Genomic DNA, 21,982 nt, shown 5'->3' with positions numbered 1-21,982 from the left:
TTGAAAACACTATCCTGAGTGAGGTAAGCCAGACCCAAAAAGAGGAACATGGGATGTACTCACTCATATTTGGTTTCTAGCCATAAATAAAGGACATTGAGACTATAATTCCTGACTCTAGAGAAGCTAAATAAGAAGGTGAACCCAAAGAAAAACATATAAGCATCCCCCTGAATATTAACCTTCATCAGGCGATGAAAGAAGACAGAGACAGAGTCTATGTATTCTTAATGCTTCTAAGAATTACTGGCTACCTTTTCTGCAATACTTTTCTATTTTATCTTTTGTTGGGTCTTAATATAACTTAATAAAATTATCTTTGTGTATTATGTGTATGTGTATTTGTGTGTGTACAATCATTCTTATGTGTAACTTTGGGTGCACATTTGTGCTGTGGTGTACCAGTGAAGGTCTGAGGATGACATTGTGTTTAATCTTCAACTTCTAACTTGTTGTGAGACCAAACTTCTCTTGTTTGATTGCTGCCTTGGCCTGGTTACCTGGGCCTGGATACCTGGCTTGGGTGCCTAGCCTGGCTGCTTTTGGAGATTCTCCTGGCTCTGGTTCCATATGGCTGCAGGGATTAAAGATGCCCAGAGCCTGGCTGTTAAATGTGAATTCTGGATATTCACACTTAGGTTCTCACAGTTGTGTGGCAAGTGCTCACCCTCAATGCCATCTTCCATGTTCTCCAAATGTTATTTATTTATTTGGCTCAAAATGAACTATATTCCTTCTGCTTTCATTTTAAGTTTTTTGTCATTGTGCATATTAATTTTTGCTAACTTTCTATTTTGCTGTGTCTAATTTTTCACTGAGTCTGTTTGCTAAGTTGCTAAATGTTATGTATCTTTTTTAGAAATGGTATACCTAGTTGCAACTTTGTTATTTCTGGGATTCCTTAACACTTTTCATCACTTCCCTATCATTTACCTTACCTCTTTGAAGACTAAATTTTTGCTTAGCAGACTGGCCCATGCATGGCCAACCTGTGGGTCACATTTGAGATTATTGCCATGTAGGATTGAATACCATATTAGTGTTCTAGTCGCCAAATCACTTATAGGAAAGGCAATGCCATCTCCCAGAACCTTTTTCTTTGAAAATCCACAGATGCTTTCTAGTAGATAAAGTAACTGAAAAAAGCCTGTTCAACAGGTATCTGGGAGCATCAGAGACAGTAGAAAGCTCAGGACATAGATTTTTTTTTAATTTTTTAATTCTTTTTTAATTAAAATTTCCACCTTCTCCCCGTTTCCCATTTCCCTCCCCTCCTCCCAAATATTGCCCCCTCCCCCCAGTCCCCTCCCCCTATCCCCACTCATCTTCTCCTCCCCCCACACCATTCCCCCTCCCTCTCGATACTGAAGAGCAGTCCAAATTCTCTGCCCTGCGGGAAGACGAAGGTCTTCTATCTATGTCCAGGAAGGTGAGCGTCTAAACAGGCTAAGCACCCACAAAGCCACTTCATGTATTAGGATCGAAACCTAGTGCCATTGTCCTTGGCTTCTCATCAGCCTTCATTGTCGGCCATGCTCAGAGAGTCCAGTTTCAACCCATGCTTATTCAGACCCAGACCAGCTGGCCTTGGTGGGCTCACAATAAATCAGTTCCACTGTCATAGTGGGTGGGTGCATCCTTCGTGGTCCTGGTTTCCTTGCGCATGTTCTCCCTCCTTCTGCTCCTCATTTGAACCTTAAGAGCTCAGACCGTTGCTCCAAACTGAGGCTCTGTCTCTACCTCGATCCATCGCCAGATGAAGGTTCTAAGGTGATATGCAAGATATTCATCAGTATAGGATAGGGTCATTTCAGGTTCCCTCTCCTTAGTTGCGCAAGGTACCAGCTGGGGACATCTCCCTGGACACCTGCTAACCCCTCTAGAGTCAAGTTTCTTGCCAACCCTAAGATGGCTCTCTTAGTTAGGATATATACTTCGCTGCTCCCGTATCCTCCCTTCCTATATCCCAACCATCCTAATCCCCCGAGCTCCTCCCATCCTCCCCTTCTCATGTTTCTCATCCCATTTCCCCTTTGCCCCTTGCCACCTCACCCGCAAGTTCCCAGTTTTTGCCCTGCAATCTTGTCTACTTCCCCTCTCCAGGCAGATGACTATATGATTTTCTTTGGGTTCACTTTCTTATTTAGCTTCTCTAGGATCACAAATTATATGCTCAATGTCCTTTATTTATGGCTAGAAACCGATTATGAGTGAGCACATCCCATGTTCCTCTTTTTGGGTCTGGGATACCTCACTCAGGATAGTGTTTTCTATTTCCATCCACTTGCACGCAAAATTTGAGAAGTCATTGTTTTTTACCGCTGAGTAGTACTCTAATATGTATATATTCCACACTTTCTTCATCCATTCCTCCATTGAAGGGCATCTAGGTTGTTTCCAGGTTTTGGCTATTACAAACAATGCTGCTATGAACATAGTTGAACAGATACTTTTGTCATTTGATGTGGCATCTCTTGGGTATATTCCCAATAGTGGTATTACTGGATCTTGGGGTAGGTTGATCCCAAATTTCCTGAGAAATCGCCGCACTGATTTCCAAAGTGGTTGCACAAGTTTGCATTCCCACCAGCAATGAATGAGTGTGCACCTTTCTCCACAACCTCTCCAGCAAAGGCTATCATTGCTGTTTTTGATTTTAGCCATTCTGACAGGTGTAAGATGGTATCTCAAAGTTGTTTTAATTTGCATTTCCCTTATCGCTAAGGAGGTTGAGCATGACCTTAAGTGTCTTTTGGCCATTTGAATTTCTTCTGTTGAGAATTCTCTGTTCAGATCAGTGCCCCATTTTTTTATTGGGTTCATTAGCATTTTAAAGTCTAGTTTCTTGAGTTCTTGATATATTTTGGAGATCAGACCCTTGTCTGTTGCAGGGTTGGTGAAGATCTTCTCCCAGTCAGTGGGTTGCCTTTTTGTCTTAGTGACAGTGTCCTTTGCTTTACAGAAGCTACTCAGTTTCAGGAGGTCCCATTTATCCAATGTTGTCCTTAATGTCTGTGCTGCTGGGGATAAACGTAGGAAGTGATCTCCTGTACCCATATGTTGTAGAGTACTTCCCACTTTTTCTTCTATCAGGTTCAGTGTGTTCAGACTAATATTGAGGTCTTTAATCCATTTGGACTTGAGTTTTGTGCATGGTGATAGATATGGATCTATTTTCATTCTTCTACACGTTGACAACCAGTTCTGCCAGCACCATTTGTTGAAGATGCTCTCTTTTTTCCATTGAATACATTTAGCTCCTTTATCAAAAATTAGGTGTTCATATGTTTGTGGGTTAAAATCAGGGTTTTCTACTAGGTTCCATTGATCGACTTCTCTGTTTTTATGCCAGTACCACGCTGTTTTCATTACTGTAGCTCTGTAATAGAGTTTGAGGTCAGGGATGGTAATGCCTCCAGACGATCCTTTATTATATAAGATTGTTTTGGCTATCCTGGGTTTTTTGTTTCTCCATATAAAGTTGATTATTGTCCTCTCAAGATCTGTGAAGAATTTTGATGGGATTTTAATGGGGATTGCATTGAATCTATAAATTGCCCTTGGTAGAATTGCCATTTTTACTATGTTGATCCTCCCAATCCAAGAGCAAGGGAGATCCTTCCATTTTCTGGTATCCTCCTCAATTTCTTTCTTCATAGACTTAAAGTTCTTGTCAAATAGATCCTTTACTTCCTTGGTTAGAGTTACCCCAAGATATTTTATGCTATTTGTGGCTATCGTGAAGGGTGATGCTTCTCTGATTTCCATCTCTGCTTCCTTATCCTTTGTGTATAGGAGGGCAACTGATTTTTTGGAATTGATCTTGTATCCTGAAACGCTACTAAAGGTGTTTATCAGCTGAAGGAGTTCTTTTCTGGAGTTTTTGGGGTCGCTTATGTACACTATCATATCGTCTGCAAATAATGAAAGTTTAACTTCTTCCTTTCCAATTTGAATCCCTTTGATCCCCTTATGTTGTCTTATTGCTATTGCTAGAATTTCAAGCACTATATTAAAGAGGTATGGAGAGAGTGGACAACCTTGTCGTGTTCCTGATTTTAGTGGAATAGCCTTGAGTTTCTCTCCATTTAATTTGATGTTAGCTGACGGCTTGCTATAAATAGCTTTTATTATACTTAGGAACGACCCTTGTATTCCTAATCTCTCTAAGACCTTTATCATAAAGGGATGTTGAATTTTGTCAAATGCTTTTTCCGCATCTAATGAAATGATCATATGGTTTTTTTTCTTTCAGATTATTTATATGATGGATTACATTGATAGTTTTTCGTATGTTGAACCAGCCCTGCATCTCTGGGATGAAGCCTACTTGATCATAATGGATAATTTTTCTAATGTGTTCTTGGATTCGGTTTGCCAGTATTTTATTGAGTATTTTTGCGTCGATGTTCATGATTGAGATTGGCCTGTAGTTCTCTTTCTTGGTTGTGTCTTTGTGTGGTTTTGGTATCAGAGTAACTTCAGCTTCATAAAAAGAATTTGGTAATGACTTCTCTGTTTCAATATTGTGAAATACATTAAGGAGTGTAGGTATTAGGTCTTCTTGGAAGTTCTGGTAGAATTCTGCATTGAAGCCGTCTGGACCTGGGCTTTTTTTGGTGGGGAGGTTTTTTATAACAACTTCTAATTCTTCGCAACTAACAGGTCTATTTAGATTGTTCACCTGGTCCTGGTTTAACTTTGGTATATGGTACTTATCTAAAAAAGTGTCCATTTCTTTTACATTTTCCAATTTTGTGGCATACAGGTTTTTGTATTAAGATCTAATGATTCTCTGAATTTCCTCTGTGTCTGTGGTTATGTCTCTCTTTTTGTTTCTGATTTTGTTAATTTGCGTATTCTCTCTCCGTCGTTTGATTAGTTTGGATAGGGGTTTATCAATCTTATTGATTTTCTCCAAGAACCAGCTTTTTGTTTCATTGATTCTTTGGATTGTTTTCTGTGTTTCTATTTTGTTGATTTCAGCCCTCAATTTGATTATTTCGAGTCTTCTACTTCTCCTAGGTGAGTCTGTTTCTTTTTTTTCTAAAGCTTTCAGGTGGGCTATTAAGTCTCCAATGTGTGCTTTCTCTGTTTTCTTTAAGTGGGCACTTAATACTATGAACTTTCCTCTTAGCACTGCTTTCATAGTGTCCCATAGGTTTGAGTATGTTGAGTCTTCGTTTTCATTGAATTCAAGAAAGACTTTAATTTCTTTCTTTATTTCTTCCTTGATCCAGGTGTGGTTCAGTAGTTGACTGTCCAGTTTCCATGAGTTCATAGGCTTTCTGGGGCTAGCATTGTTGTTGAATTCTAACTTTAATCCATGGTGATCTGATAAGACACAGGTGGTTACCGATATTTTTTGTAACTGTGTAAGTTTGCTTTGTTACCGAGTATGTGGTCTATTTTTGAGAAGGTTCCATGAGCTGCAGAGAAGAAGGCATATTCTTTCTTATTTGAGTGGAATGTTCTATAGATGTCTGTTAAGTCCATTTGATTCATTACCTCCCTTAATCCTCTTATTTCTCTGTTAGGTTTCTGTCTGATTGACCTGTCCATTGGTGAGAGAGGAGTGTTGAAATCTCCTACTATTAGTGTGTGTGGTTTGATGACTGCCTTGAGTTTTAGTAATGTTTCTTTTACATAAGTGGGTGCTTTTATATTAGGGGCATATATATTCAGGATTGAGACTTCATCCTGGTGAATTGTTCCTGTTATGAGTGAAAAATGTCCCTCTCCATCTCTTTTGATTGATTTTAGTTTGAAGTCAACTTTCTTAGAAATTAGTATGGCCACACCTGCTTGTTTCTTAGGTCCATTTGCTTGATAAACCTTTTCCCAGCCCTTTACTCTGAGTAGATTTCTGTCTTTGTGGTTGAGGTGTGTTTCTTGTAAGCAGCAGAATGTTGGATCCTGTTTTCGAATCCAATCTCTCAGCCTGTGCCTTTTTATAGGTGAGTTGAGTCCATTGATATTAAGTGATATTAATGACCAGTGGTTGTTAACTCTGGTCATTTTTCCTTTCTCTCTTTCTTTCTTTTGGTAGTAGAGTTTGTGTGTTTCCCTTCTTCAAGTTGTGCTCGTGAAGGGTCATTAGATGTCTGAGTTATTATGGGCATTGTTGGACTCCTTGGTTTGTGATTTTCCTTCTATTACTTTCTGTAGGGCTGGATTTGTGGCTACGTATTGTTTAAATTTGTTTTTATCCTGGAAAATTTTGTTTTCTCCATTTATAGTGAACAAAAGCTTGGCTGGGTACAGTAGTCTGGGCTTGCATCCATGGTCTCTTAGTTTCTGCAGTACATCTATCCAGGACCTTCTGGGTTTCATGGTTTCCATAGAGAAATCAGGTGTGAGTCTGATAGGTTTACCTTTATAGGTAACTTGACCTTTTTCCTTTGCAGCTCTCAATATTCTTTCTTTATTCTGTATGTTTTGTGTTTTGAATATTATATGACGAGGAGATTTTTTTTTTTGATCCAGTCGATTCGTGTTCTGTATGCTTCTTGGACCTTCAAAGGAATATCTTTCTTAAGGTTGGGAAAGTTTTCTTCTATAATTTTATTAAATATATTTTCTGGACCATTGAGCTGTACTTCTTCTCCTTCTTCTATCCCTATTATTCTTAGGTTTGGTCTTTTTATTGTGTCCCAGATTTCCTGAATGTTTTGTGATGAGAATTTGTTGGTTATGCTGTTTTCTTTGATCAGAGAATTGATTTTCTCTATGGTATCTTCAGTGTCTGAGATTCTTTTTTCTATCTCTTGTAATCTGTTGGTGGTACTTTTCTCTGTAGTTCCTGTTCGTTTATCCAAATTTTCCATCTCCATCCTTCCCCCAGTTTGTGTTTTCTTTATTACTTCCACTTCATTCTTCAAGTCTTGAACTGTTTCCCTTACCTGTTTGATTACTTTTTCTTGTTTCTCTTGGTTTTCTTGGGTATCTTTGAGATATTTATTCATTTCCTCTACCTTTTTGTTTGTAATCTCTAATTGATTATGGCAGTTTTTCACCTCCTGTTTAAGGTCCTCTATTATTTTCATATAATTCACTTTTGAGTCGAATTCTTCTAATTCTTCTGGATTAGCGTGTACACTTCTCATTTCGGGATTCCTGGATTCTGGTAATGTCACGTTGCTTTTCAAGTTGTTGGGAGAATTCTTGCATTGGTGCCTGCCCATCTTTTCCTTCAAATGGAGCCAGGAGAGGCCTGGTGTCTTGGACCAGTCTTTGCTGTGACTAACTCTCTGGGTGTATCTCCTCAGTGTAGGGGCAGGAACCGTTCCCTTGCAGATGAACTCCTCAACACCAAAACAGGGATGCCTGGTATTCCAATGACCGGTGGAAAGAAGGCCGAATGCAAGGTGTAGGGTGGGGTCGAGTAGAACACAGGTGACACTGCAGTACAAGCTGGAGGTGCCTGCGCTCCCTTTTGGGGGTTACTGAGGCCTGCCCGCTAGGCAGGCACTCACTGCTCTGGTTGGGAAGCCTTAGTGTAGGGGGGTTTGTGCTCTCTACCGGGACAGTCTGCCCCAGGCTAATACACACTCACCCATCCAGATGGAAGTTCTCAACACCTACAGAGGGACTCCTGGTAGCCCCAATGAGCCAGGGACCAAGGGAAGTAGGGGGCAGGCAGAGCAGGTTCAGGAGAGCACAGCAGACACTGCAGCCCCAGCAGCAGGGGCCCCGCGTTCCCTGGCGGGGACCTTGAGGCCTGCCCACTAGTCAGGCTCTCCCTGCTCTGGGTTGGGCAGGAAACTGTTCCACAGCAAAGGACCTTGCAGACAAGGCAGGCTTGGGGGTGGGGGTGGGGGCGCGTGTGTGGGAAAGAAAGCCCTGCAGCAGGAGCTGGGGGAGGGGCGTTTGTGCTCTCTACCGGGACAGTCCGCCCCAGGATAGCACACACTCACCCGTCCAGATGGGACTTCTCAGCACCTACAGAGGGACTCCTGGTAGCCCCGATGAGCCAGGGGCCAAGGGAAGTAGGGAACAGGCAGAGCAGATCCAGGAGAGCACAGCAGACACTGCAGCCCCAGCAGCAGGGGCCCGCGTTCCCTGGCGGGGACCTTGAGGCCTGCCCTCAAGTCAGGCCAGGACATAGTTTTTGATGTTTGAGAGATCATCATAAGAAGATTAAAAGGATAACAATAGGCTATTAAATGATAGATTGATTAAGATTATAATAGTAATGTTGAGAGGAAGAGACAGGATTATGGCCTGTAGTCATCACAAGAGTAATCTGGAATGATCAGCTCTTCTATTCTACTGGGCAATATCCCTTGCACAGAACTGGACTGAAAATAATTGTCATTTATTCAACAAGGCAGGTCATATCTCGTATGACTCTAGAAGAGTTCTGACAGTCTTGAAATATTCAGCATTTCTTGAGCATGTTTTGATGTTTAGACCTCTAACATTGATGTTAATTTTGAATCCATATGGGACCTTCACCCTCCTCTGTTTCAGCTCCTTTACTATAACTCATCAGCTCTTTGTCTTTATGCTTCTGCCTTTTTTGAATTGGAATGTGATTAAATTAATTGGTATAAAAATATACTGTGTGTCATGCTGTGACTAGTGGGTTTAAATACAATTGCAGTAGGTTGCACTAATTAATTAATTGGGCTTTATTTTACAAGCTTGAAGTTAAGGATGCTTGAATATAATATGTAAATTTATGCAGATTGTGCAAATTAGTTTTTGATTCAAGCATCGTGGCACATAGGAAAATATGTAGATATGGATTGTGTTATGTGGTTTATTTATCCAATTGGTTATCGCCTAAACTGTAGTAAACAGGGTCTGAATTGCATGGTTCTGGTACGAAGGAAGATGAACTTGCAAACTTTGCACATAAGAATTCTCTCAATTTCACAATCTACTTAAATGTATTGATCCAGTGAGAAGCTTTCTGAGCTGACTTTGAAGAGAACTTTGTTGATAGCTCTTCTTTATTCCTCCATTCTGGTGCTACCATTAGGGATAGTCATTCACTTAACCTGCATTTATGGTGTGATCCTTCTGTGCCTTGTAGCATGGTAAGATTTGGGATCAGCAGGTTAAACTTGTTCAGCACTAAGTTTTTGACTGGGTTTACAGTACTTGTGTGGGTTTCTTTTTATAACTTACTACTCTTGTTTAATTAAATTGTTGTGCTATCAAAGAGCCTTCTAAATAATTATGTTTATATCCGTAGACAAGTATTACCAGGTTTGGAGAAGCTTCTTTTAGCAATGAACAGCACCGAATGTAGACATCCATGGCTACTTAATATTGTTGAGTGCTCAGTCTTATACAGGACATTCATACTATGCCATAAGGCTTAGGAACTGTTGTATAACAGAGATCAGAAAGAGTGTATGAGCCAGAAGATAAGAATAAGGGTGCAAAATATTGTCTTCTGGGCTACCTGCAATGGGCCTATGTAAGACTGGTTTTATCAACAGTCAATTAAGGATTTAGTATTAACTATTGGCTACTGATGGATTCTGGGGACGAGCAGGCATTGCCTTCAATTTTACACATATGAGGATCCATCAGTTTTCATTTGATTCTTTCAAACCCATGGTAACCCAGGTGGTTCTGGTTAAACTCAGTAGGTTTAAAAGCAACAACAACATCCACCTCCAAAAATCATGATGTGGGAAAGTGACTTTTTGGGAGGAGGGTTATATTATTGGTATAAGGGAGATCATAGAGTGAGGAGGTTATACTGACCAAAATGGACCATATATGTTTATGAAATCACCAAAGAAAAAACTCAATGAAAGTTATATTTCTTTGTACATACTTATGCATTGTGATGATAATTATAATAAATGTAGTCTACTAAGCTTGTTGTAATAGGAGCGGCGGGGCTGCGTCCCCAGCACTTGGCCGCCCACATGGCTTGCTTATACCCCGAAATAATTACACGGAAACTGTATTCTTTTAAACACTGCCTGGCCCATTAGTTCCGGCCTCTTATTGGCTAGCTCTTACATATTGATCTAACCCATTTCTAATATTCTGTGTAGTACCATGAGCTGGCTTACCAGGAAAGATCTTAACCTGCGTCTGTCTGGAGTGGGCGAATCATGGCGACTCCCTGACTCGGCTTCTTTCTCCCAGCATTCTGTCTGTTTACTCCACCCACCTAAGGGCTGGCCTATAAATGGGCCAAGGCAGTTTCTTTATTAAATGAAAGTAATTCCTCCATCATTTCGGGCGCCACTCTGTTGTAATAGGAGCGGCGGGGCTGCGTCCCCAGCACTTGGCCGCCCACATGGCTTGCTTATACCCCGAAATAATTACACGGAAACTGTATTCTTTTAAACACTGCCTGGCCCATTAGTTCCGGCCTCTTATTGGCTAGCTCTTACATATTGATCTAACCCATTTCTAATATTCTGTGTAGTACCATGAGCTGGCTTACCAGGAAAGATCTTAACCTGCGTCTGTCTGGAGTGGGCGAATCATGGCGACTCCCTGACTCGGCTTCTTTCTCCCAGCATTCTGTCTGTTTACTCCACCCACCTAAGGGCTGGCCTATAAATGGGCCAAGGCAGTTTCTTTATTAAATAAAAGTAATTCCTCCATCATAAGCTAACATAGAACTTCTACTTGAGTACTTAAAAATGTATTTGATGTTACAATAACAGAAAATTTTGCTATAGTGCCTGAAAGAACTAGGAACTTTTTTCTCTCATTTATAGAAAACAGCACAGTAGTCTTTATAATTCGGGATCCTAGAGAAGCTAAATAAGAAGGTGAACCCAAAGAAAAACATATAGTTAACCTCCTGGATATTGGAAGTAGATAAGATTGCCAGGCAAAAATTGAGAGCTTGGGGGTGGGAGTGGGATGGGGGTAAGGGGGGATGGGGAGAAAAAAGTGAGAAGGGGAAGATGGGGAGAACTTGGAAGAATGGGTCTTTTGGGAGGGAGGAAGAATGGATAGGGGAGCAGGGAAGTATATATCTTAATTAAGGGAGCCATTTTAGGGTTGGCAAGAGACTTGACTCTAGAGGGGTTCCCAGGTGTCCAAGGAGATGTCCCCAGCTTGTTCCTTGAGCAGCTGAGGAGAGGGTGCCTGAACTGGCCCTATACTATAACCACACTGATGAATATCTTGCATATCACCATAAAACCTGTATCTGGCGATGGATGGAGATAGAGACAGAGACCCACACTGGAGCACTGGACTGAGCCCCCAAGGTCCAAATGAGGAGCAGAAGGAGAGGGAACAGTAGCAAGGAAGTCAGGACCGCAAGGGGTGTGCCCACTCGCCGTGATAGTGGGGCTGATCTAATGGGAACTCACCAAGGCCAGTTGGACTGGGACTGATGGAGCATGTGATCAAACCGGACTCTGAATGTGGCTGACAAGGAGGGCTGACTGAGAAGCCAAGGACAATGGCACTGGGTTTTGATTCTACTACATGTACTGGCTTTGTGGGAGCCTAGTCTGTTTGGATGCTCACCTTCCTAGACCTGGATGGAGAGAGGAGGACCTTGAACTTTCCACAGGGCAGGAAACCCTGAGTGCTCTTTGGACTGGAGAGGGAGGGAGAGGGGGAGTGGCGGGATGGGGAGGGAAATGGGAGGAGGGGAGGAGGTAAAAATTTATAATAATAATAATAATGATGATGATGATGATGATGATGATGCAAATATAAAACCATCTTCCAGAGTCATGGTGAGTGCTTCAGTTAAAGCAATCACTGTCAGAGACCTACACCAATACATCGAGAGACTACATTATTATGTTTCTTTCTAGGGTCACTACTCTCTCAAATAAAGGTCTTTCTTCACCTGTTATTTACACTATCTTAAAAATATTTCATATTTCCAAGTATATGAGTACCATCTGCACAGTCCATATAACACTCTTGGTCTATGCTTTTTAGCCTGAAAGAAAGAAGGAATACCTGCCCTAGATTTCACCTCTGCAAGAATATTGGTAGATGCAATTTCATAACTCACATCACATTTCCTGCTTCTGTCCTTCATTTCTCCTGCTGGAATCCCCACACAAACCCTGTTCCCTGGGCTGAAACCATGAGCTGTTGTCCCTTGACAATTGGCCATGTCATTTTTTTTCTTTGTCTTTCACCCACACTGCTATTCTGAATTCTTCATATCATTTTCTGCTAAAATAGTGCTGAGTACAGCCTTCCTTGCAGAAATTTCCAGGAGGAGGCACTCAGGATAAATAGAAGCCCTTCCTTTGCTCTGACAGCTGATACTGAGAAATTTACCCTATTCAGCACCACAAGGAATCCTCCAAGACTGTAAGGAGCCTCCTTTGGAATAGGCATTGAAAACAGTAAGATCATGGAAAAGCTATGGAATACTGTGTATGGATATTTTCATCTTGTTATGTGATGTTTCATAAAATCAGCTCAAATGAATATTCATTATCCAGTAGCACAAAAAAGTAAAATGACAACTTGAGGGACTAGGGAGATAGCTCAGGTGAAACTTATAGAGGAAGATAGTCAACAATGACCTATGGTTTCCATATATATAGGCATGCAAGGATGTACAGAGCATCGCGTGTGGATATACACATTTACACACATGACTATATCCTATACCCCAAAACTATTTGATGGCAAGAAATAAGATCAATACAAATAATATATAGTATAGGAAACATTTTAGTAAAAACAGAAGAAAACTGAGAGATAGAACATGAACATTTCTCCTACTGTCAACATTCCTTAGCTGCCTGCAACACTTTCGTAAGGGAAGGCCTCATGTCCCCTCCGGACCCACTTGGTATGCCTGCTTTTGTCTTTTTTCAGCTTATGTTTAGGCAATCAAGTTGCTGAGACTATATTGGTGTGGCTCTGACATTACTAGGTGAGATGCAGCCTCACAGTAAACTTGTGGATCCTCCGGCTCTTACAGTCTTTCTGTCCCCTGTTCTGTAGCCTCCCTTAGGCTTAAGTGTGGTAGTAGTTTCCTATGTGTATCCATCGGGATAGGAATCCACAATTCTTCACTTCCATTGGTTGTGGTTTCCTGAAATGCAAAAATAAGTTTCATTGATGAGAGTTAAGGACCAAACTTATCTGTAGGTCTAAGAACAAATATTCACTGTAAAGTTCAATAAAAATCAAAAAATAGAACAAATATTCACAATGTAGTTTAGTAAATTAGTGGTTGCAAATTTTCTTCCAGGTTTTATGAATCTCCTAGCTATGGTGGTTTGAATGCAATTGGCCCCTATAAACTTGTTAGGAGTGGTACTATTAGGAGGCGTGACTTTGTTGGAGTAAGTGTGGTCTTGTTAGAGGGAGTGTGTGACAGACTATTCTGTGTTCCAGCTCTCAGTTCCAGTTCTAGCACTATGTCTTCCTGCACTCCACCATGTCATACCATGATGACAATGGACTGAACCTCTGAACTTTAAGTGAACCACTTCAATTAAATATGTTCCTTTATAAGCGTTGCCATGGTCATGGCATCTTTTCATATCAATAGAAACCTAAACTAAGATAGACGTTGGTACTAGAAGTGGGATATTGCTGTGATAGGCATGACCACGATTTTAGTTGAAGGAATATGGTCCTAGGGACTGTGGATTAGAAAATCAGTCGAACTCTTTAAGTGTTGCTTAATGGGCCATACTGGTAGAAACATGGAAGACAGTGATATTGGATGTGATTTGATGAACTGGGGGGGGGGGGCATGCTCAAGAGGCTACAGAGAAAGATTTTTAGTATGTTGCTCTGAGATTGTTCTTGTGATAGTTTGATGAAGAAAGCAGCAGCTTTTTGCAATTGTCTAAAGAGTCTGCCTGAGGCTAAAGTGAAGAATTTTTGATTAATTCCGTTGGCAGAGGAAATATCAAAAAAAAAAATAGAATCTGTGGTTATTATTGGCAACTCTGATGAAGATTTATAATAAAATGGAACAAGCTGAGCAGAGAGAATTACAAAGTGTAAAATTTAAGGATAAAAGGAATACCATAAGTGGGATGCAGCCAAGTCCTGTGTTCCAGGAAATATTGCATGGTGTCTCTTCACAGCAACAGAAACCCTAACAAAGACACTAGCTCTGGATTAATTGGCTAGGCTTCCTGAACCAGGTATGACTTCTTCCTTCTTCCTGAGTAGCTCTTAAGCCTAATTAGAGATTGTGGGTAACCAGTAAGGTATGTGTGCTTCTACTGCAAAAACCATACTAAATGGTAATCCAATATAAATAATCCAGTCCTGAAAACATGCCTATCTGTAATTTATCAGACTGAGAATGTTATATTTAGGAATATATTCGTATATACATATATACATTTAACAATGTCAAATGAAAAGCAGGCCATGATTTTGAAAGAGAACAAGAAGGGATATATGGGAGGGTTTTGATGGAGGAAATGGAAGAGGGAAATAATGTGAATATATTTTCATGTCAAAATTAAAGAAAGAAAAAAATGTGAAAATAATTTGCACAGCCTCTTTTCCTCTAAGTTAATTTTCTTTTTTAAGATTAAAGAGGATGGTCTTTAATTTCATTTAATTAGAATATGCTTGAGTAAAACTATACAAAGGATTAGGCTTCATAATGCTTTCTCTACTCTCTCTCCTCCATTAGGAGTTCTCATGTCGAAGGCTATAGGAAAAGAGAATAATTGCATGATGCCTGAGTTTCTGTTCCCCACACTTTCTAATTCACCCCCTCATGTACATGGAGTACATTTAATTTTGGCTCTCAGAAATCGTCAAGTCTTTTTGACTACTTCCATTCCGACAAGGAGTTAATTTTGTAAAGCGTTCATCAGACTTTGTCAGAATCTGCTTTTAATGAATTCTACATTGACATTATAAGAAGTCTTAACTGGGTCTTACTAATTGATTCACACATCCAGTTATCAAACTGTTATTGAATTATAATAACTAAGTTATATGTTTTGGATTTAATACATGGATATCGGAAAATATTTTATCCCATGCCCCTTTAAAGTCATATGTAACCAAGTATCAGAAATATAATTTTGTGCTATTAACACTTTTAGATTAAAAAATTCTCTTTGATTTTTCTTCTGAACAAAAAACAAAGTGCTTTTAGTAATCATGTTGGTTGGTATAGGGTCCTAATTAACACTCTGCTGTCTTGCCTTAGGTACAAAAGCATAAAATGGTTGTTTTTACCAGTTGTACTCCTTAACTTCTTCGGAAGAAAAGGACGGAAGAGGAAATGTATTTACAAATATGAATATGTTCTGTGAATATGCATACATATGTATGTGTGTACATGTGTGTACATAGACATAAATGTGTGAATACATGTGTATGTGTGTGTATTAGTCTAATATATATATATATATGGTCCTGCTAGTCCACAATGCCTTTTTCCCAACCAAAAACTCAAATTCAAGAAGTCAGTAGTAGTTGTTCAGTCTATGAGGCTGGATGTCTCCGCTGGTCTTCTTTACTTTGGAATCTTGAAGAAGTACCAGTGAAGAAATGGGCTTGCCAGGGAGAATGAGGGCAAGCAGGCAAAGACTGAAGAACTTCCTTCTTCCATGTTATGTATGTAATAGTCACCAGAAGCTGTAGCCTAGATTAAAGGTAGTCTTCCCACTTCAAATATTTAATTAAGAAAAATCTCTCACAGATGTATCTAGCTGCTTCTGTTTAGTTGATTCCAGATATAGTCAAGTTGACACAAATAATAATCATCACAGTGTATATACAAGTATATGTAGGTGTATGTGTAGGATTTTTGTACACACACGTGTGTCTTCATATGCTGGAGATCCCTCTACAGCCTAAGAATATAGAATAGTTGCCAGGGGACCCAAATAAAGGATGAGAATACTGAAATATTTTAGCTTCATCTTCTGACTTCAATGAGAAGAGACAGGATGGAGGTTGAGATAGTCAAATGGGAAATTAATAAATAAATCATAACTGACTACTGACACCTCTATAAAAACATTCGAGGAGAGAATTCAGACATCTGGGGAGAGGTAGACATGGAGTTCTGGGCAGGTGAAGAGGACACTGATGCTACTGGGCTACTCTGTAACTCCTTCTAAAAAACCACTAAAAAGTGAAATACCAAGAAGTTAATAAAATATCTCAGTACCACACTTGTGAATGTGCCCATTCTACTTGAGATTCCCTGGGAAATACTAGTTTATCACACAATATTTGGCCATCACTGAGCTAACACTGGATAAAAGAAAAGTCAGTAATGCCTGTGATCTTTATAATTTGATAGGAAATAATTATACACACATATATATGTTATAAATGTTTAAATATCAAAATGAAAAGGGTATGTCATTATCAAATTGATAACTGTACAATTTAAAATAGTGATAAATGATTTAAATCTGCCAGGTAGAAAGAAGCATCCATTATTCATTAAGGGTGAGTGACAGTTTATTTATGCCTTGCAAAGACATCTAAATGCATACAGTCTTTTCTTTGTCTGTTCACCTTCAGTAAAGGCATGTGATAAAACATGAACTAATGAACAAACAAATGTTTGTTAGGGTTTTAGTGATTTGCATTCTGTTTTGTTACTTCCCATCTGTTGTGCAAAAGGAATCGGAAAACAATGATGGGCATACCATAGCCAGGACTGGTGACTCAGGCATTAGGGCAACAACTCAACTCTGGTTTTACAGGGGTGTTGTTTTACATTCAATACAGTGACTACACCTTAAGCAACTGCTGTTCATGCAGAAATTGCTACTCTGCATCTACCAGTCGTGGTATGGGCCACAGCCAGGTGGTGATTTTGTTCCCTCAGGCAGCGGTTCTATCACTTCTATCACGGCCATTAAAGGAAACTTTATTTAAATCTCTATTCTTCTATAGAGTTTAGGATTCAAAGGTTGAGGTGAAATCCTGGTAGCTCAGAGAGGTTGAATAGCAAGTAGCAAGCTTTCTCTCTCTTTGCTTGTATTTGGTTGGGTGGGACATAACACAGACATAGTTCCTCGCTTACCACTTCCTGTGAGCTAATGGTTGATTCAGTCTCCTGACCCAAGGTTAATTTTATTTAATCAAACAAATGTAACACGTCTTTGCATAGTTAACAAATGCAGCAGAAACAAATGTAACACACCTTTACACAGTTAAAATAATGTTCCACTGTTATGCCCATGTCATGAGCCCCCTACAGACCACCGGGAGTCTAAGTTCATATGCAGAAAAGCAAAGAGGCTTCATTGCATGCTCAGTCTTGGATCCTCTGTCTGTTCAAATGTAATGATTGGATTTTAGGGCCCAGAGCTCAACTGTAGCGGGGTTTGCAAGGAGTAAAATATTGGGGGAAAGGCGTAGGGGAATTCTGGGTTCAGATGGGGTCTGAACTCCTGATCGGGCAGAAGTGGGACATCAGGAGTCTTGTCAAACAGGGATTGGTGCTGGTGTTGCTGCAAGGGAACTGGCAACCTGTATACAAGGTATATAAACTATCTTTAATGTTCTGGACCATGTGGTACTTGTTTGTCTCAGTACTGTTGGTCCCTAAGCTTGGACCATTGTAAAGATGTAGTGATATTTCATTTGTATTTTAATAAATAAAGCTTACCTGAAGATCAGAGAGTAAAACGTCTGTCATGGTCAGCCTTACAGACAAGGCAGTGGTGACACACACATTTAATCCCAGTAGCCACACTAGTTTGCCATAGAAACAGGGCAGTACAAAAACACACCTTTAATCCCACCACTAAAGAGTAATATAAAAGGGGAGGCGACAGCTCTCAGAGAGTCTCATTCTGAGGATTCCTGGAGGCCGGATTTCAGACTGAGGTAGAGTTAAAAGTCGGTGACTGTCTCTCGCTTTTCTGACTTTCAGGTTGAATCCCAATATCTGACTCTGGGTTTTTCTTAATCATGCTACATAAAGGTGAGGTCTAGTCTCAGTGTTGCTAGCCTGTAGTCTGACAAGACTGCACTGATGTTAAGTTAGGCTCCTCACCACAACATAGGGGTCATCACAATCCATGAACCATTAGGACTGTCCTTTCCCAGTACAATTCTATTGACTCTATTGACTCAGTTCACTAAGATATAGGTGATTTCTACTGACACATAAGAAATAGTTCTGAAGGGCTACTGCCAATGATAGATACTCATTCATAAAACCATAACAAATAACTGTTTTTATTAGTTAATTTACTACTACTACCATTCCTTTGGGAGATTTAATTGAGTGAGCACTCGTGCACATGTGCAGACTTTTGGGGAAAGTTTGCTCTTTAGAAAGGAGATACATAGATAAACCAAACAATTAAGAAGAAAAGAATACTTCCATACTTGGTGGCTTAGTTTTGGGTGAAATTTATCAATTATTTTATGTTTTTTATTTTGGATAACTAGCTTGAATTTATTGTTAGACTGAGAACATACAGTTAGCGAAAATGAAAGAATAACCCCCAAATAATAACATATGCTGGGTAATGCAACTTATTTTTCAGCTTCACCAGTTTTTATTTTTGATGTTATAAATCTTTTCAGTTTATTCTTTTTTATTTTTTGCAAAAAAAAATAATACTTTTCAATACATTCTTGTCAGTTTTGGCCAAAGCCTTCTGTGCTACACTCTTTGTGCTAGTCTTTCATGCTACTCTTCAAATGTTTGGTGTAAAACTTGGTGTAATTTTTCACTTCTAATAATTTAAGTTTCTTTGATGGGCAGGTTGTCAGTGAAGTTGGAGGTTCTGGAGATTTTGCAAACTTAGGTAAGTCATCACTTAATTCTTTAGAGATGTAAGCAGAGATAAAACCATTGGTATAGCAAACATAACCACATTCCTTGTCCATGGAAATCTGATCTTTACGGAAAAAAAGAAAAAATGCAGCTGAGTGTGCCTGGGCTCTGGTGCAGACATTGTTGGCTTTCAGCACCTTATAGTTTGGTTGACCTTTTTTTCCAGCCACTTTAAAGTCTTCTATGTGCTGTCCTTGAAACATTTCTTGTTCATAGTTTCTTTTTCCTCTATCACATGATGAAGTGACTTTTCAAGTACAGGAAATTTCAGCAATAAGACACAATTTAAAAACATGTCATCCACTAACTACAACCTGATCCAAGGCCTGATTCTTACCATCTTTGCTAGCCTTTCTGAGGTATGAAAAAGCAGAAATAGGGGATCAATGGATGTCATAAAGTGGAGAAACTCCTGATTGAACTGATGGACTTATCAACCAAGAGTTGTGGTTTTCCTTGAAAACGCTGGTTTTACACAGCTGCTGTACACACAAACTGAACAAGTAAATGCTCCTTTCTCTGGATACAGGTCACCTCATTTTACAGATTTGAGAATGTTCCTTATCTTCATTGAAACACCGTTTAAACATTCTGGAAGCAAGAACATGTGCTTCTTGGTTGCTGCATCCCTGCAGCCACACCCAAATTTATGTTGCCACACAATTTATTTTTTAATTTTTGCGATTAGAATATAATGACAGCATTTCTCTTCCTTCCCCTTTTCTCCCTCCAAACCCTCCCAGATATTGTTCCCTGCTTTTCTTCATATACATGGCCTCTTTTTAACTGTTATTTCATCACATATATATGCATACACACACACATATATATACATATATATGTGTATACACACACACACTCACACACATATAATGTTACTCATGTGTATGTTTTCAAGCCTGACCATTGGAGAACCAGCACATGTGCTTTTTTTTGTTGTTTAAATTTATTTATTTCTTTCTTTATTAAAGATTTCTGCCTCTTCACGGCACCACCTCCCATTTCCCTCCCCCTCCCCCAATCAAGTCCTCCTCCCTCGTCAGCCCTAAGAGCAATCAGGGTTCCCTGCCATGTGGGAAGTCCAAAGACCACCCACTTCCATCCAGGTCTAGTAAGATGAGCATTCAAACTGCCTAGGCTCCCACAAAGCCAGTACATACAGTAGGATCAAAAACCCATTGCCATTGTTCTTGACTTCTCAGTAGTCCTCATTGTCCACTATGTTCAGAAAGTTCGGTTTTATCCCATGCTTTTTCAGACCCAGGCCAGCTGGCCTTGGTGAGTTCCTGATAGAACATCCCCATTGTCTCAGTGTGTGGGTGCACCCCTCATGGTCCTGAGTTCCTTGCTCGTGCTCTCTCTCCTTCTGCTCCTCATTTGGACCTTGAGATTTCAGTCCAGTGCTCCAATGTGGGTCTCTGTCTCTGTTTCCTTTCTTCACATGATGAAGGTTAATATTCAGGAGGATGCACATGTGCTTTTTTAACAGTCTGGCCTCAGCGAGTGAAGGGGAGCTGCTTCCATCTATTGTGGGTCTTTCAATTTCAGTTAAACTCTTACAACTCCTTCCTAGACACACACAGATGCTTGTCTCCCAGTGCAGCCAAGTCCCATTGAGATGACAGTCATGATTAGCTGCCACTGATGGTGTGTATCCTACAAATTGGGAAATGTGTATAATGGCATATATCCATCCACTCTGTAGTAATACAGAGAGAGTTTTCTTTATTCTAACATTTTCCTGTACTTTCCATCTTCATTGTTCTCCATATCCCTCCTGTGGAAACCACTGATGTATTTTACTCTCTTTATAGTTTTGTCTTTCCACAGTGTTACATAGTTGGAATCATGAGTATGTAGCCTTTTCAGGGTGTCCTTTTTATACTTATTAATGGACAGTAACAAATTTTGGGCTTTGAGTCTTCAGAACTCATTTAGATGCTGAACATTATTCCATTTTCTAAGTGTACTGTAGGTTATTTGTGTACTCAGGACTGAAGAACACTCCTCTTGCTTTCAATTTAGAAATGATGAATATAGCTATGATAAGTAAGTTCACGGGTTTTTGTGAGAGTAAATGATTTTGTGTTTCTTGGATAGATACCAAGGAGAACAATTGCTAGATGTCTTGGGAAAACTATCTTTAGTTTGATAAGAAGCTTTCCCAGAAATGAAATGAGAGAAGAGTGGAAAGTCAATCTGGAAGGGCCATAGACTGGTGAGATTTGGACCTGTGCAGGCCCAATGAATGCTTCCAAAGTCTCTGTGACTTCATATTTGTGTCAGTGCTGTGGTGTTTGGAAGACACTTTTCACTGGTATCATACAGTCCCTCTGGCTCTTACAGTATTTCTTCTGCCTTCTCTTCCATATAGTTCCTTGAGCTCTGAGGGCAGGGATGAATGAAGTTGTCCCATTTTTCATTCCCAGCAGGCATGCCTTGCTAGCACTTGACATTGTTCACGTTTTGGATTTTAGCTACTGTAATATTTGTCACCATATTTCACTGTTCTTTTTGCAGTTCTCTAGTGTCACATAGCAGCATCGTACATTCACAGGTCTGCTCATCTCCAGTAAACTGTCTCTGGTCAAGTATCTGCAAAGAACTTTGGACCCACCTCTAATCCTTTTATTAGTGTATTGTTGTGTTTTAAGAGGTTTACATATATTTCAAATAATAATAAAATATCCCATATATCTTTCCCACCAGTCGGGGTCTTTTCATTCATTCTTCTGACACGGTTTTCAGGATAAAATTGAAATCTGTCCTCGCATTTGTTTCCACACCTGTGCTTTGATGCCTATTTGCAAGTCACAGATGCATCCAGTATTCTGTAGACTTCTCCTCTCTGTCTTGCAGGATTTTATAGTTTTGCTTGCACATTTATGTCTGAGACCCATTTTGGGCTGATTTTTTAACTGGCTCAGGGATAATTTTCTTACATGTAGCTATTCAATTTTCCCAGACCGTCTGTTGTAAATGCAGTCTATAAGATACTTGAACCAAGTTTTCTAGAAACCTGTTTTGAAAGTTTGTTTGCCTTGTATAGTGATTCTTCTCTATTTTAAATTGAAAATAAGGAAGATTTTTTTGTTTTTTTTTGTTTTTTTTTTTTTTTGGTTTTTCGAGACAGGGTTTCTCTGTGGTTTTGGAGCCTGTCCTGGAACTAGCTCTTGTAGACCAGGCTGGTCTCGAACTCACAGAGATTCACCTGCCTCTGCCTCCCGAGTGCTGGGATTAAAGGCGTGCGCCACCACCGCC

At 39.9% G+C, this 21,982-nt stretch overlaps 1 pseudogene; it reads right to left on the bottom strand.

The window, feature by feature from the left end:
* Positions 1 to 18,481: 18,481 nt before the first annotated feature.
* LOC130886546 (ribonuclease H2 subunit B-like) lies at positions 18,482 to 21,157 on the bottom strand (annotated as a pseudogene).
* Between the last annotated feature and the right edge of the window lie 825 nt (positions 21,158 to 21,982).

The sequence above is a fragment of the Chionomys nivalis genome, chromosome 14, assembly GCF_950005125.1.
Source record: "Chionomys nivalis chromosome 14, mChiNiv1.1, whole genome shotgun sequence".
Classification (NCBI taxonomy): Eukaryota; Metazoa; Chordata; class Mammalia; order Rodentia; family Cricetidae; genus Chionomys; species Chionomys nivalis.
The sequence above is the reverse complement of the archived record's forward strand: the minus strand, read 5'-3'. Positions and strand labels throughout refer to the sequence as shown.